The sequence below is a fragment of the Lynx rufus genome, unplaced genomic scaffold, assembly GCF_022079265.1.
Source record: "Lynx rufus isolate CCGP_SWC_20201006 ecotype Redwood Valley unplaced genomic scaffold, mLynRuf1.p SCAF_2, whole genome shotgun sequence".
Classification (NCBI taxonomy): domain Eukaryota; kingdom Metazoa; phylum Chordata; class Mammalia; order Carnivora; family Felidae; genus Lynx; species Lynx rufus.
The window spans coordinates 186720542-186738379 of record NW_025814834.1 but is presented as its reverse complement, the minus strand read 5'-3'; the positions used below and the strand labels follow the sequence as shown (position 1 = coordinate 186738379).

The following is a 17838-nucleotide window of genomic DNA, read 5'->3' as shown; positions in this document are numbered from 1 at the left end:
CCTTACTATGAAGAATTCAGAGTTTTACATACTTTTGCATTTCTAGTACCTAGTATAGTATCTGGCACAAAAGATTTGTTGAACAGCATAAATGATTTTTATGACCTACAAACTTCAGTTCAAGCTCTTCTCTTTACTTTATTTCATTTTACTGAAAATAATCCTTCCAGGATCAGCTAAAATTTCATCTTCTCTATATTGATCTCGGGGATATCTTCACTTATCATTAATCCTCTCTCTCCCTCCTCATCTCAACAGTACTGCTATGCACTTTCACTCTGCTTTGAAAGATTGTTCATTAGCCTAACTGAGGTGGTCCAGGTTCTGGAGTCAGACTGCTTATATTTGAATCCTGGCTCTGCCACTTCATGATGACATCCCCGTATTTTAGTTTCTTCATATACAAAATGGGAGTATTACTATTACCTAACTCATATGGTTATTGTGAAGATGAAATGACATAACTTGGGCTCCTAGAACATACTAAGAACTAGAATATATTAACTGTTCTTCTTTTAACATTTGTGACTTCTTCTCCAGAATGGAATATAAGAAAGATTTTCAAGAATACAGATCTCTTCTCATTTGTTTCTACATATAGTGCCTAATACACAATGCTTTGCAAATAAGATGCTAAACAAACACTTCTTGAATGAAAAAGCAATGATCACCAAATTAGCTTCACAATGTAAATTCATTTTATAAGAAAGAACCTTTTTTTCTTTTTGTAGGCTCCATGCCCAGCATGGAGCCCAACACAGAGCTTGAACTCACAACCCTGAGATCAAGACCTGAGTTGAGATCAAGAGTCAGACGCTTAACCTACTGAGCTATCCAGGCACCCCAGAAAGAACATTTAGAGGCAGGTACAAGGCTGGAGAACGAAGGAGTATTTATTTTATTTAGTCAAATATTTATATAGAAGTTAGGCAGTAGGATTCTACTAGCAAAACAATAGCTACATATTAGACATATCTCCAGAAGCTAGGGAAGCAAAAGATGAACTACTGGGACTTGATCAAGATGAAAAGCTGCTGCACTGTGAATCAAACAATCAACAAAACTAAAAGGCAACCTACGGAATGGGAGAGGATATTTGCAAATGACATAGCTGATAAAGGGTTAGCATCCAATATCTATAAAGAACTCACCAAATTCAAACCCAAAAAATAAATAATCCAGTTAAGAAATGGGCAGAAGAGGGGCACCTAGGTGGCTCAGCCGGTTGAACGTCCAACTCTTGGTTTCAGCTCAGATCATGATCTCATGGTTTGTGAGTTTGAGCCCCACATCAGGCTCTTCACTGACAGTGTGGAGCCTGCTTAGGATTCTCTCTCTCCCTCTCTCTCTCTGCCCCTCCCCCACTCTCTCTCTGTCTCTCTTTCAAAAATAAAAAAAAAACTTATACAAAAAGAAACAGGCAGAAGATATAAACAGACATTTTTCTATTTTTTTTTTAATTTTTTTTTCAACATTTATTTATTTTTGGGACAGAGAGAGACAGAGCATGAACGGGGGAGGGGCAGAGAGAGAGGGAGACACAGAATCGGAAACAGGCTTCAGGCTCTGAGCCATCAGCCCAGAGCCTGATGCGTGGCTCGAACTCACGGACCGCGAGATCGTGACCTGGCTGAAGGCGGACGCTTAACCGACTGCGCCACCCAGGCGCCCCATAAACAGACATTTTTCTAAAGAAGACATCCAGATAGCCAACAGACACATGAAAAGATGCTCAACATCACTCATCATCAGGGAAATATAAATCAAAACCATGATGAGCTACCACCTCACATCTGTCAGAATGACTAAAATTAACAACACAGGAAAACAGATGTTGGCAAGGATGCTGAGAAAGGGGAACCCTCTTACATTGTTGGTGGGAATGCAAACTGGTGCAGCTACTCTGGAAAACAGGATGGAGATTCCTCAAACAGTTAAAAATAGAACTACCCTATGACCCAGCAATTGCACTATTAGGTATTTACCCAAAAAATACAAAGATACTGATTCGAAGGGGCACATGTATCCTGATGCTTATAGCAGCATTATCAAGAACAGTCAAATTATGGAAAGAACCCAATTGTCCATCAACTGAAATTGGATAAAGAAGATGGATATATCGGGGCGCCTGGGTGGCGCAGTCGGTTAAGCGTCCGACTTCAGCCAGGTCACGATCTCGCGGTCCGTGAGTTCGAGCCCCGCGTCAGTCTCTGGGCGGATGGCTCGGAGCCTGGAGCCTGGAGCCTGTTTCCGATTCTGTGTCTCCCTCTCTCTCTGCCCCTCCCCCGTTCATGCTCTGTCTCTCTCTGTCCCAAAAATAAATAAAAACGTTGAAAAAAAAATTAAAAAAAAAAAAAAAGAAGATGGATATATATATAATGGAATATTACTCAACCATCAAAAAATGAAATCTTGCCATTTACAGCAACATGGATGGAGCTAGAGTATATTATGCTAAGTGAAATAAGTCAGAGAAAGACAAATACCATATGATTTCATTCATCCATGGAATTTAAGAAACAAAACAGATGAACGTAGGGAAAGGGAGAAAAAAAGGAGACAGAAGCAAACCCAAAGACACTCTTTTTTTTTTATGTTTTTATTTATTTTTGAGACAGAAAGCACAAGCTGCAAGGGGCAGAGAGAAAGGGAGACAGGAACTGAAGCAGGCTCTACGCCGTCAGCAGAGATCCTGATGCGGGGTCCGAACTCATGAGCTGTGAGATCATGACCTAAGCAGAAGTCACACTTAACCAACTGAGCCACCCAGGTGGCCCAAACCATAAGAGACTCTTTTTTTTTTTAATTTTTTTAAGTTTACTTATTTTTGTGAGAGAAAGAGAGATAGACAGAGCACAAGCAGGGGAGGAGCACAGAGAGAGGGAGACACAGAATCTGAAGCAGGCTCTAGGCTCTAAGCTGTCAGCACAGAGGCCGACACAGGATTCCAACTCACAAAACGTGAGATCATGACCTGAGCCAAAGTCGGATGCTTAACCGACTGAGCCACCCAGGTGCCCCACCAGAAGAGACTCTTAACCATAGAGAACAAACTAAGGGTTGATGGAGGGGAAGTGGGCGGGGGAGGGGCTAAATGGGTGATGGATATTAAGAAGGGCACTTGTCATGAGCATTGGGTGTTGTATGTAAGTGATAAATCACTAAATTGTATTCCTGAAAGCAGTATTATACTATATGTTAACTAGAATTTAAATAAAAATTTGAAACAAAAAAAAATTAAAAAATAAAGTCATGAGCCTCCTAAAAGCTGAAAAGACCTGGTTTGGGTATGATACACCCTTGCTTCCCTTCCCCCCAAACCCACCATTCACTATGACCACATCATCCGCAGAGATGTCACAGCCAGCACATTCGGGCAGGCACTGGTTTCATGTGACAGTTTTCTTCTGCCTGCCTTCCTCCCCACCCCCAGCTCACATCACCACATCACAGTGGTGTCACACAACTCTACGTCTATGTGAAACTTTTCTGCCTGACCTCCTCAACCTCATTTTCTTTCCATCACCCACCACATCCAAAACAGTTTCACAGAGCTCTCAAGCTAAGATAGGCATTAGCTTTATATTAGAAGAAGAGCTTGAGCAGAGTACATGATTACAGTTGCTATAAAAAGAATATACTTTAAAAGGGAAATATTTCTCAGGGCGCCTGGGTGGCTCAGTTGCTTAAGTGTTCAACTTCAGCTCAGGTCATGACCTCCAGTTCGTAAGTTTGAGCCTTGAGTCGGGCTCTGTGCTGACAGCTCAGAGCCTAGAGCCTGCTTCAGATTTTGTGTCTCCCTCTCTCTCTGCCCCTCCCCCACTCGTGTGCGTGTGTATTCTCTCTCTCTCTCTCTCTCTCTCTCTCTCTCTCTCTGAAAAATAAACATTAAAGAAAACTTTAAGGGAAATATTTCTCATCCTTAACAGGGAAGTGATATATGCCTAGAAAAGCATTTAATATTAACAGTAAGTTTTCACTGAAATTTTTATTACTAATTATATTAAAATCTAAGTTGTGGACAAAACCTCAAATCTTTTTTGGTATGAGACTGGACCTAAAAATTATTACACTCTGAATGATTCTTACTCCCTACTACCACCACCCAAAATCAAGCCAGCTAGAATTACTTAGCTCAGGAAGGGAGGAGCACTTTGTTAATGCACGTGCTTGAGACTAAGTCATTACTGAAATTTATTATTTTTAGTTTCATATTATGCACACACACTTGTGTTAAGTAAGAAGAGGGATGCCTGGGTGGCTCAGTCGGCTGAGCATCTGACTTTGGCTCAGGTCATAATCTCTCAGTTCATGAGTTCAAGCCCTGCATGGAGCTCTCTGCTGTCAGTGCAGAGCCCACCTCCAATCCTCTCCTTCTTTCTCTGTCCCTCCCCCACCCTGGCACAAGAGCACTGGCTATCTCTTTCAAAAATAAAAACATTTAATGGGACACCTGGGTGTCTCAGTCAGTTAAGTGTCTGACTTCAGCTCAAGTCATGATCTCACGGATTGTGAGTTCAAGTCCCACATCAGGCTCTGTGCTGACAGTGCGGAGCCTGATTTGGACCCTCCGTCCCTTCTCTCTGCTTCTCTCCCTCTCTCTGCCCTTCCTCCAAGTACAAGTTCTCTCAAAAGTAATAAATAAATATTAAAATAAATAAATAAAGGGGCGTCTTGGTGGCTCAGTCGGTTAAGTGTCCGACTTCAGCTAAGGTCGTGATCTTGTGGCTTGTGAGGTCGAGCCCCGCATCAGGCTCTGTGCTGACAGCTCGGAGCCTGGAGCCTGCTTCAGATTCTGTCTCCCTCTCTCTCTGCCCCTCCCCTGCTCACACAGTCTCTGTCTCTCTCTCCCAAATATAAATAAACATTAAAGTTTTTTAAATAAATAAAAACATTTAAAAAGAAAAAAAAAGAAGAGTTGCTTTTGTTTTTTAGACCAGCACTTCCTAAATTTTAATGTGGACACAAATCACCTAGGACTTATATAAATTCCAGGCTCTGATTCTACAGGTTGGGGCAGAGGGAGGTTGGGAGTCTGAATTTCTAATAAGCTCCCAGGTAATATTGACATTGCTAGGTCCATGGACCACACACTGAGTAGCAAGGCTCAGTCTTGACTTGACAAACGACAGCTGATCACCCACTCTAAAGTTAGTAAGACCATAACAGGAAACTTCCAACTCTGATACTACTGGTAAACTAGACTTTGATCAGAGACTTAATTTGCCTCAGCCTTTCCTGTAGCATGATTTACTATTTTCCATAAAGTGTCATTACCATGCTTTTATACACCTTTGCTTTTCTAGGGCTGTTCCCACTTCCCAGAATGCCCCTCCCCTCATTTCTACATAGTTACGTTCTACTCACCCTCAAAGCCCAGTTCAGATACTTCCTTTCCCACAAAACAAATCTGGCTCCCTCTAAGTAGAAGTACTTCTGAACTAGCATGCTTCTGAACTATGAAGACACTCCATCTACACCACTCTCCTATAGCATCATTGCTTCCTACCTTTAACTATGTTTTATAAAATGAAATGAATTATCTTGCCTGTCATATGACAGTATATAAACACTTGCTGGGTAAATTTAACACACAACTCTGACCACTTAAAAATCACTGAATGCTTGTTATTTGCCAGGCACTGGTAATTATTGTTATTATATGATTATTATAACAGCTGACTCTTTTTTTCTGAGAGAGAGAGCAGGGGAAAGGCAGAGGGAGAGGGAGAGCGAGAAAGAGAGAAAGAATCCTAAGCAGGCTCCACACCCAGCACAAAGCCTGATGTGGGGCTTGATCCCACAACCATGAGATCACAACCTGAGCTGAAATCAAGAGTCAGATGCTTAACTAACTGAGCCACCCAGGCACCCCAACAACTGACTCTTAAAGAGCACTTACTGTGTAGGCATTGTTTTTATATTATATTCATTTAATCCTCATAATAATCCAATGAAGTAATACTTTTATTCTCCCAATTATATTGATAAGGAAATTTAGGCTTAGAGAAATAAAGTAACCTGCCCAAAGTCATACAAATAATAAGTGGCTGAGCCAGGCGTCAAACCTAAACAGTGGGTTCTGTGCTCTTAATCACAATGTTATATTACCTCCCCATATAGTTATAAAAAGGATTTAAAAATGAACAAGACACAATGCCTTTCATTAAGAAGCTACTCAAAAAGATTTTTGTGGCAGTTCACAGCTCCTGATCAAAGTCCAAATTCCTTACTTAGCATGTTATTCAAGAATCTGAATGATCTGACCCACACCTCTTTTACCTTATCTCCTATTACTCCCACCTGAATTCTCTATGTTTTAGTTATATAACCTGTTCCTCCTAAATATGTCCTAAATTCTCCCACTTCCATACTGTTGCTACAATAAGGCCATCTGGAATCCACTTTTTTACTATTTCTTTTAGGGGCAGGGAGAGCGGCAGAGTGGGAGGGAGGGAGGGAGAGAGAGAGAGAGAGAGAGAGAGAGAGAATATGAATCCCAACCAGGCTCCATGCTCAGTGCAGAATCTGACATGGGGCTTGATTCCACAGCCCTGGAATCATGACCTGAGCCCAAATCAAGAGTTGGACGCTCAGCTGACTCAGCCACCCAAGTGCCCCTGGAATCCACTTTTCAAAGCTCTACCAATCCTTACAAACTTAGAGCAAGAATGTCTCCGAATAATAACAATAATAACAATAGCACCCAACATTTATATACCATTTAGGATGCCAGGAACTGTCACATATCAAGTCATATGATTGGGAATGGTTATAATAATTCCTGTCTCAGAGACATAATTTCACATATTTCCCTACTCTTTCTAATCTGAAGTAATCTTTCTCTTCTCTATACATTTATATTACTCTATTTAAAACTCTATTATATAAACACGTACCAGGCCTGCCTTCTACATGAAGTTTTATCTATGTCTGCTTCTTCCACTAAATTAGATGGTTCTTGAGGGCAGGAATCTTAAGTGTGGAAAAGAATGGCTATTTACTCACTAAATTACCTCCCTTTTCTTCCTGAAGTTTCCCAATGTCTATAACAGTTAGTTAAGACCATAATATTGAGTTCTGGAGAGTAGTACAGGGGCAGAAATTATTATGTCATTTCTAGGCCTGTCCCATAAAAACCTCAACCCTCTCCTCTATACTTTTCTCCTTCATCTGTCAGCAGATGCAGAAGATCCAGTGAAGGAATCTGAGGCCCTGACCTAGGTTTAAAAAAAAAAAAAAAGCTCTCTGTCTAACTCAATCCAACACACGCTGAACTAGGACATGAATAAGAAACATGCCTTTAAATCAATAAGATTTTACGTGGTTTACTACAGTAATTAGCCCACCTGGAATAAATATACTAGGTGGTTTTGTGTCTCTATATATACTTAAAACACTGCCTTCTTCATAGTTAGCATTTAGTAAATATTTACCAAATTCAGTTAAAAGTTAAATTTCTTTTTTTTTTTTTACATTTTATTTATTTTTGAGAGAGTGAGAGACACAGCATGAGTGGGGGAGAGGCCGAGAGAGAGGAAGATACAGAATCTGAAGCACGCCCCAGGTTCTGAGCTGTCAGCACAGATCCCAACATGGGGCTCAAACCCACAAACTGCAAGATCATGACCTGTGCCAAAGTCGGGTGCTTAATTGACTGAGCCACCCAGGCACCCCTAAAAGTTAAATTTCTTAATTCCAAAGCAGGATCTTTCTTCAGTCCTAGTATTATCCAGCAGTCTCCAAAATGGGGTATGAATAAGATTACCCATTGAAGTCTGGGAAGAAAATTGGAATTTTTAAGCTATATTATTATTTATTTTTAATTTTTTAATGTTTAATTTTGAGAGAGACAGAGAGCGAGCAGGGGAGGGGCAGAAAGATTGGCAGACACAGTCTGAAGCAGGCTTCAGGCTCTGAGCTGTCAGCACAGAGCCCGATACGGGGCTCAAATCCATGAACCGTGAGATCATGACCTGAGCTGAAGTTGGACGCTTAACTGACTGAATTGCCCAGGCACCCCATTACCTATATTATTTTTATATAAAGAAGAAAAAAGAAGTTTAGTAATATTTAACATGGGTTAATAATAGCACCTGGGGATGTGCTCAAAAATGTTTTCTTAATGGGATATTATGATAGGCAGAAGATGTCTAGAAAGGTCCATGTTCTAACCCTCAAAACCTGTGAATATGTTATGCTATATAGCAAGGGAAATTGATTAAAGTTGCAGATGGAATTAAGGTTGCTAATCAGCTGACTTTAAAATAGGGAGAGTATCCTAGACTACCAAGTGTTATCATACTTACAGTGTTATCATAATGGTCCCCAAAGGTGGAAGAGGGAGGCCAAAAAGTTAGTATTAGAAGGATACAATATGAAAAAAAAAATCAGCCTGTCACTATTGGCTTTGAAGAGGGAAGGAGCTACAAGCCAAATAGAAACTGAAAAAGTAAGGAAACAGATTCTTCCCTAGAGCCTCCAGAAAGAAACACAAGACTCTCAATACCTTGATTTTATCCTAGTAAGACCCACATCAGACTTCTGATCTATAGAAGATAATGAATTTGTGTTGTTTCAAGTCACCAGGTAATTTGTTATAGCAGCCATAGAAAACTAATGACACAACAAGAAAAAGAAAGAAAGAAAGAAAGAAAGAAAGAAAGAAAGAAAGAAAGAAAAGAAAAGAAAAGAAAAGAAAAGAAAACTAATATTACATAATAAAAAAATCATGGGTGGAGAAACAAAAGCAAAAATGAACTATTGGGACCTCATCAAAATAAAAAGCTTCTGCACAGCAAAGGAAACAATCAGCAAAACTAAAAGGCAACCAACAGAATGGAAGAAGATATTTGCAAACTACATATCAGATAAAGGGTTAGCATCCAAAATCTATTAAGAACTTATCAAACTCAACACTCAAAAAACAAATAATCCAGTGAAGAAATGGGCAAAAGACATGAATAGACACTTCTCCAAAGAAGACATCCAGATGGCCAACCGACACATGAAAAAATGCTCAACATCACTCATCATCAGGGAAATACAAATCAGAACCACAATGAGATACCACCTCACACCAGTCAGAATGGCTAACATTAGCAACTCAGGCAACAACAGATGTTGGTGAGGATGTGGAGAAAGAGAATCTCTTTTGCACTGCTGGTGGGAATGCAAACTGGTGCAGCCACTCTGGAAAACAGTATGGAGGTTCCTCAAAAAATTAAAAATAGAACTATCTTATGACCCAGTAATTGCACTACTAGGTAGAAACAGGTGTGCTGTTTCAAAGAGGCATGTGCACCCCCATGTTTATAGCAGCACTATCAACAATAGCAAAGTATGGAGAGTCCAACTGTCCATTGATGGATGAATGGATAAAGAAGATGTGGTACACACACACACACACACACACACACACACACACACAATGGAGTATTACTTGGCAATCAAAAAGAATGAAATCTTGCTATTTGCAACTATGTGGATGGAACTAGAGGGTATTATGCTAAGTGAAATTAGTCAGAGAAAGACAAATATCGTATGACTTCACTCATATGAGGACTTTAAGACACAGAACAGATGAACATAAGGGAAGGGAAGCAAAAAATATATAAAAACAGGGAGGGGGACAAAACATAAGAGACTCTTAAATATGGAGAACAGACAGAGGGTTACTGCAGGAGGGATGGGCTAAATGGGTAAGGGGCATTAAGGAATCCACTCCTGAAATCATTGTTGCACTATATGCTAAATAATTTGGATGTAAATTTAAAAAAAAAAAAATATGGGTCACTATGTTCACAGACCTAAAATAGACTTTGGGCTTTGACTCCTAAACAAACACAAGGAAAATAACATTATTAGTTCCTTGGTAGCATTTTCGTCCCATCAGTCAAATATTTTTTGAGTTCATAGTTCTGCTCTCAGAGTTAAACATTAAAGTTTAAATACTGTCCCTTCTCAAAAGCTTATTACCTAAACAGAAGAGTGAGGGAGAGGTGTGACAGTAGTCTGAAACACATCTAGCTGTCTTCATTCTGGAAACACACACACACAAAACACCAACACACAACTATTTTGGACCAACTCAATACTACACAACAGGACCCAGTAAGAGTCCTGTAGCCATTATATCAAAGCTGTCTGGAAAATTAGTAGTTATTGCTAACTTACCTAGAATTAGGTATATATGCCAATATACCTAGAAACTGTCCTAGGTATTTTATATGTATTATCTGAGATTAAATTATCCTCATTTTATCGTCTAGGAAAATAAGGTTCAGAGCACTTAAGTGACTTGACAAAAGTTGGAGAAGTACTGGAATCTGATCTATTTTGCTCTGTGACAATGGGAATGAAAGAAAAAAGGCCAGTGGTTCAATAATAACTTCATTTTGTATTCATAAATAATACCTAATGATGCCTGGGTGGCTCAATCAGTTGAGCATCTGACTCTCAATTTCAGCTCGGGTCATGGTCCCAGGGATCAAGCAAGCCTCACATCGGGCTCCTTGCTGAGTTTGGAGCCTGCTTGAGATTCTGTCTCTTTCTCACTCTGCCCCTCTCCCCTGCTTAGGCTCACTCACTCTCTCTCTCTCTCTCTCAAAAAAAAAAAAAAAAAAAAAGATTCTCTCTCTCTCTGTCTCCCCAAAACAAAAACAAAACCCTGCCAATCTGTAAACCAATGAAAATCTAACTGGTTTGCTTTATAAGACTTTCTACTGTCAGCTTTGAGCAAAAAGCAACATCCGTGTTAGGAGTTCTTCTGATCTGTACTGGTCTTTGCAGAAAAATGTCTGGTTCTGAAGTTATGGTAAAAACAATTAAGAGGTTTGAAATAAACCTATAATAGAATAGTAAAATGTGAGCATGATTTTCATATTAAAATGCTTTCTAAAAGGCCTACATTGGAAACCTACTGATACTGGTTTACTTTTTTTTTTAAAGTTTTTCCAGAAATTTGATATATTTTTATCTGATTTCCCTCCCATAATTGAAGGAAAGGCTCTGCGACATACTCCACCGGATTCCACTAAGCTTTAATATGTGGCATTAAATGAACTGCTTTGCATTTTACTCCCAAATAAAGCAAAGATACCATCACTCTCTTAGACCAGAAAAAATTACCAGTAACCAAAAAGGAGAAGAAAGGGCAATGGCTCAGATCTCAAGTCCCAAAAGAGCTATGAATCTAGACCCATAAAAAAAGCAGTAATATCTCTGGGTAAGGCTTACTGCAGTTCAAACGTGCTTTAGAGGTATTACATCATGGAAAACTGGTTGTGCTAGGTTCTAGCTTTGAGAACTCAAAGAAAACTCAGCTGAACAGACATTAACCACTAATGTCTCACTTCAAGTGACATTAAACAGAGCTGGTTCAGTCTGGCTTTCTCTTTTCTGTCCACGATTTTTATAGTCAGATTTTAAGATAGGTAAAGGCAAATAAACATTGCTCAATATTCACTAGATCATGTCAATAGCACTACATATAATAACAAGAGGACCAATAAAGTTTATGGTCTAATCTTACTGGTTTTTTTTTTAGTGAAACAATACAAGTACTTAAAAAGTTAATATAAGATCTGCTTACTTACAAATAGTAAACCAGTTTAATAAACACAAAAACATCCTAGATTTTTTTTTCATTTTTTTTCTTCAATATATGAAATTTATTGTCAAATTGGTTTCCATACAACACCCAGTGCTCATCCCAAAAGGTGCCCTCCTCAATACCCATCACCCACCCGCCCCTCCCTCCCACCCCCCATCAACCCTCAGTTTGTTCTCAGTTTTTAAGAGTCTCTTATGCTTTGGCTCTCTCCCACTCTAACCTCTTTTTTTTTTTTCCTTCCCCTCCCCCATGGGTTCCTGTTAAGTTTCTCAGGATCCACATAAGAGTGAAACCATATGGTATCTGTCTTTCTCTGTATGGCTTATTTCACTTAGCATCACACTCTCCAGTTCCATCCACGTTGCTACAAAAGGCCATATTTCATTTTTTCTCATTGCCACGTAGTATTCCATTGTGTATATAAACCACAATTTCTTTATCCATTCATCAGTTGATGGACATTTAGGCTCTTTCCATAATTTGGCTATTGTTGAGAGTGCTGCTATGAACATTGGGGTACAAGTGCCCCTATGCATCAGTACTCCTGTATCCCTTGGGTAAATTCCTAGTAGTGCTATTGCTGGGTCATAGGGTAGGTCTATTTTTAATTTTCTGAGGAACCTCCACACTGCTTTCCAGAGCGGCTGCACCAGTTTGCATTCCCACCAACAGTGCAAGAGGGTTCCCGTTTCTCCACATCCTCTCCAGCATCTATAGTCTCCTGATTTGTTCATTTTGGCCACTCTGACTGGCATGAGGTGATATCTGAGTGTGGTTTTGATTTGTATTTCCCTGATAAGGAGCGACATTGAGCATCTATTCATGTGCCTGTTGGCCATCTGGATGTCTTCTTTAGAGAAGTGTCTATTCATGAAAAACATCCTAGATTTCTGAGAGAAAAACAAATATTCCCCATCTTGATTAACAACTGAAAGTAAACTTGAGACTGAGAATTAAACTCATTCTGTAACTATTTTTTCACAGAAAATTTTAAACCACACTGCTCACAACTGCCATGCAAACAGCAAAATACCAAATCTCCTGGCAAAGGTAGAAATATTAATACATATACAAGCAGTGACCTCAAATGTTCCCCAAATGTTTTTTAATCCAGGAAGTTCGGACAAGAACTAATAATATCCACAAACCCAAGTATCTAGATTGTCTCCTCACAAAATGAGAATGCTTCTTCCTCCTTCCCAAACTTATTCTTTATTCTAAGATTACTCATAAACTCACATCCAAAGAGCAAAATATAAACACACATTTCAATTTATGTGAGTATACTTCTGAAACAGCTCTCTCACATGATTTATGTCTTCCCCCTCTCCCAAAGTAGAAGAAATATACAGAGGAGAAAGAGAATAATTCAATCTAAAAAGCAATAAAATTAGTATGTTCAAGGTTTGTGCTCTTCTACAGATAAACAGAACCCTTAAATTTTTTTTTTTTTTACTACCTATCACATATATACTAAGCACAGTGACAGGAAAAGGTGACTAAGTGGGTGCTAGAGAAATAAACATGATGGTACCTACTTCAAGGAGTTCACAGACAAATAATGATAATGATGTATTCTAAGTACTTTACAGGTATTACCTCATTTAATACTTATGAAAACATTATGTTACAGGTACTATTATTATCTCCATTTTATAGATAAGAAAACGGAGGAGAGATTAAGTGGCTTGCCCAATATCACACAACTTGCAAATGGCAGAGTCAGGGCTGGATTCTTAACTCTTAAGCTTTATGTTCTATAGCCTCAATAAATGACACTTCAGACGATTATGACTATAGTAGTAACAATAATAGAATAATTATAGTTAACATTTAGTGCCTTGCACTGTGTTAAGTTCTTTATCTCATTTAATTCTCCCATCAACCTGGTATAGTAGTACTATCATTACTCTTTATAGATGAGAAAACTGAGGTTACAGAGGTTAATTTGCCAAAGGTCCCCTATCTACTAAGAGACACAACCATCCTGAACCTCTCCTCTGAATTCCAGACTTTATCCAACTGTTAATTTTTAAATTTGTTTTTATTTTATTTTAGAGAGAGAGAAAGAGAGAGCAAGAGGGGGAGAGGGGCAAAGGGGGGGAGAGGATTTTAAGTAGGCTCCATGAACAGCACAGAGCATGATCAGGGAATTTGATCCCATGACCCTGGGATCATGACATGAAACGAAATTAAGAGTCCCAGGCTCAGCCAACTTGAGCCACCCCAACTACCAATTTGATAACTTCTGATGTCATATCCCCAAAACCTGTTCCCCATGCAGTCTTCCCCAGTGTAGTTACTGGCAATTAAATTCTCCCAGTTGCTCAAATCAAAAGCCTAAGAGTCATCCTTGACTCCTTCCCCTGTGCTAATATCCCAATCCATTAGGAAGTCCCATTGTCTCTACTTTTAAAAATATCCAGGGGTGCCTGGATGGCTCAGTTGGTTAAGTGTCTGACTCTTGGTTTTGGCTCAGGTCATGATCTCATGGTCCATGGGTTCCAGCCTTGTGTTGGGCTCTGTGATGACTGCTTGGGTTTCTCTCTTTCCCTCTCTCTCTGCCCTTCCCCAGCTTGCTCTCTGGGTCTCTCAAAATAAATAAATAAACTTCAAATATATATATATATATATATATATATATATATATATATATATATCCACAAATATCCAGAATCCAACTATTTCTCTCCACCTTCATTGTTATCACAGTCAAAGCCACCATCAGCTCTCTCTAGATTACTGCAATAGTCTTCTAACTTAATTTTCATCACTTACATACTTAGATAGCTTAAAATAAGCATATAATGAAAAATAACAGTCCCCTGGCCTCCCCATACCACCAGTGAATCCTATTCCCCAGAGGGAACCACTCTCCCCTCTTTCAGCTGTTTCTTCTGTTTACCATCATAGCTCTAGCTATCTACTGATTATACTGCTATTTCTTACCTTCTACTGACTTTCCAGAATGGAGGCTGAGGATTCAGCCCTCTCAAATTACTTCCCTTTCAATATTTGCATAAGACAATCTTGGGTCCCCAAAGCAATCTACAGTTTTAATGCAATCCCTATCAAAATACAGCATTTTTCACAGAACAATAATCCCAAAATTTGTGTGGAACCACAAAAGACCCCAAATAGCCAAAGCAATCTTTTTTTTTTTTAATGTTTATTGATTTTTGATGGGGGGGGGGGGCCGCAGAGCGTGAGTGGGGGAGGGGCAGAGAGAGAGGGAGACACAGAATTCGAAGCAGGCTCCAGGCTCTGAGCTATTAGCACAGAGCCCGATGTGGGGCTCGAACTCACAAGTTGTGAGATCATGACCTGAGCTGAAGTCAGTCGCCCAACCAACTGTACCACCCAGGTGCCCCATCAAAGCAATCTTAAAAAAGAAAAAGAAAAAGAAAAAAAAAAAGGTATCACAATTGCAGATTTCAAGTTATACTACAAAGCTGCAGTAATCAAAACAGTATTGGACTGGCACAAAAATAGACACATAGATCAATGAAACAGAATAGAAAGCCTAGAAATAAATCTATGATTATCTGGTCAATTAATCTTTTTTTTAAGTACTTATGCATGAGAATTTTTAAGTTTATTTATTTATTTATTTATTTATTTATTTATTTATTTTGAGAGAGAGAGAGAGAGAGAGAGAGAGAACAAGGGAGGGGCAGAGAGAGAATCTCAAGCAAGCTCCACACTGTCAGTGTGGAGCCTGACATGGGGCTTGAACCTATGAACCGTGAGATCATGACCTGAGCTGAAATCAAGAGTCGAATGCTTAACCAACTGAGCCACCCAAGCACTCCTGGTCAATCAATCCTTGACAAAGGACGCAAGAATATGCAACGTGAAAAAGGCAGTCTCGGGGTGCTTGGGTGGCTCAGTTGGTTAAGCATCCCACTTCAGCTCAGGTCATGATCTCCCAGTTCATGGGTTCAAGCCCCACATTGGGCTTTGTGCTAACAGCTCAGAGCCTGGTGCCTGCTTCAGATTCTGTGTCTCCTTCTGTCTCTGCCTTCCCCAGCACACATACTCTCTCTTTCTCAAAAATAAATAAACATTGGGGCACCTGGGTGGCTCAGTCAGTTAAGTGTCAGACTTCAGCTCAGGTCATGATCTCACAGTTCGTGGGTTTGAGCCCTGCATCAGGGTCTGTGCTGACAGCATGCAGCCTGGAGCCTGCTTTGATTCTGTGTCTCCCTCTCTCTCTGCCCTTACCCCACCCATGGTCTCTCTTTCTCTCTCAAAAATAAATAAACATTTAAAAATTTTTTGAAAAAGAAATAAACATTAAAAAAAAAAAAGAAAAAAAAGTCTCTTCAACAAATGGTGTTGGGAAAACTGGGGAGCTACAAACAAAAGAATGAAACCAGACCACTTTCTTATACCATACACAAAAATAAACTCAAGATGGAGATGTGAGGCCAGAAACCATAAAAATCCTAGAAAAGAACACAGTAATTTCTCTGACATCAGCTATAGCAACACTTTTCTGGGTTTTTTTTTTGTTTTGTTTTTTGTTTTTTGTTTTAAGCAACACTTTTCTAGATCTGTCTCCTGAGGCAAGGGAAACAAAAGCAAAAATAAACTATTGGGACTACATCAAAATAAAAAGCTTCTTCACAGCAAAGGAAATAATCAACAAAACTAAAAGACTAGCTACTGAATGGGAGAAGATATTTGCAGTTGATATAGCCAATAAGTGGTTAATATCCAAAATCTGTAAAAAACTTATAAACTCAACACCAAAAAATAAATGATCCAATTAAAAATGGGCAGAAGACATGAACAGACATTTCTCCAAGGACAACATACAGATGACCAACAGACAAAAGAAAAGATACTCAACATCACTCATGACCAGGGAAATGCAAATCAAAACACAATGAGATATCACCTTACTTCTGTCAGAATGGCTAAAATCAAAAACACAAAAAACAAGTGTTGACAAGGATGTGGAGAAAAAGGAACCCTTGTGCACTGTTGGTAGGAATGCAAACTGGTGCAGCCACTGTGGAAAATGGTATGGAGGTAGAACTACCATGTGATCCAGTAATTACACTACTGGGTATTTACCCAAAGAATACAAAATCACTAATTCAAAAAGATACATGCACCCCCTATGTTTATGGTGGCATTATTTACAATAGCCAAAATATGGAAGCAACCTAAGTGCCTATTGACAGATGAATAGATAAAAAAGATACTATATGTCTACACAATGGAATATTACTCAGCCACAAAAAGAATGCAATCTTGCCATTTGCAACAGCATGGATGGATCTAGAAGGTATAATCCTAAGGAAATAAGTCCAAGAAAGACAAATACCGTATGATTTCACTCAAGGAATTTAAGAGACAAAACAAATGAACAAAGAAAAAAAAGACAAACCAAAAAACAGACCCTTAACTATAGATAACAAACTGATGATTACCAGAAGGGAGGTGGGGGGATGGGTGAAATAGGTGATGGGGATTAAAGAGTACATATATCATGATGAGCACTGAATAATGTATAGAATCAATCACTGAATCACTATTATTGTACACCTGAAACTAATATAACACTGTACATTAACTATACTGGAATTTAAAAAAAAGAAAAGAAAATATGTTTACCACAGACAGTTCAGTTGAAAGGATTTAAAAGATATTAAAATAAACATTAATGACAATTTTAAAAAAGAGAAAAAAGAAAAAGAAAGGCATAAGATCTAGAAAGAAATGGGTAGAAAGATGATAGCAAGTCCCAAGGTGCCTGCTGGGCAACAGTCTAGAGAATAAGCAATACAAACTGGAGCAGAAGAATCAAGAGCTCCAGGAGAAATGTTGGGGGAAGGAGGTTTGATGAAAGAATTTTTAGATTTCCAGATGTGTTTGGCAGAGTGGAAATTCATATTCAGAAAAATTTTTTACAATGTTGGGAGCATCTGGGTGGCTTAGTCAGTTAAGCATCCAACTTCAGCTCAGGTCATGATCTCATGGTTTGTGAGACTTCCACATTGAGCTCTCTGCTGTCATCACAGAGCCTGCTTCAGATCTTCTGTCCCTCTCTCTGCCCATCCCCCACTTGTACTCTCTCAAAGATAAACATTAAAAAAAAAATGAAACAAGTTGAGCACTTACTTGCCTTAAAAAAAAGAAGAAGAAGAAGAATTTTACAATTCTGTACAAAGCTTTGGTAAGAATTTGTGGTATATAATAACTAAGCAAATGAA

General features: G+C 39.0%; 1 protein-coding gene across 1 annotated transcript in view; it reads right to left on the bottom strand.

Annotated features, from left to right (window-relative positions):
• Window positions 1-17838, bottom strand: part of TESK2 (testis associated actin remodelling kinase 2) — a 106033-nt gene that overhangs the window by 42402 nt on the left and 45793 nt on the right. The gene's annotated exons all lie outside the window — the stretch shown is intronic.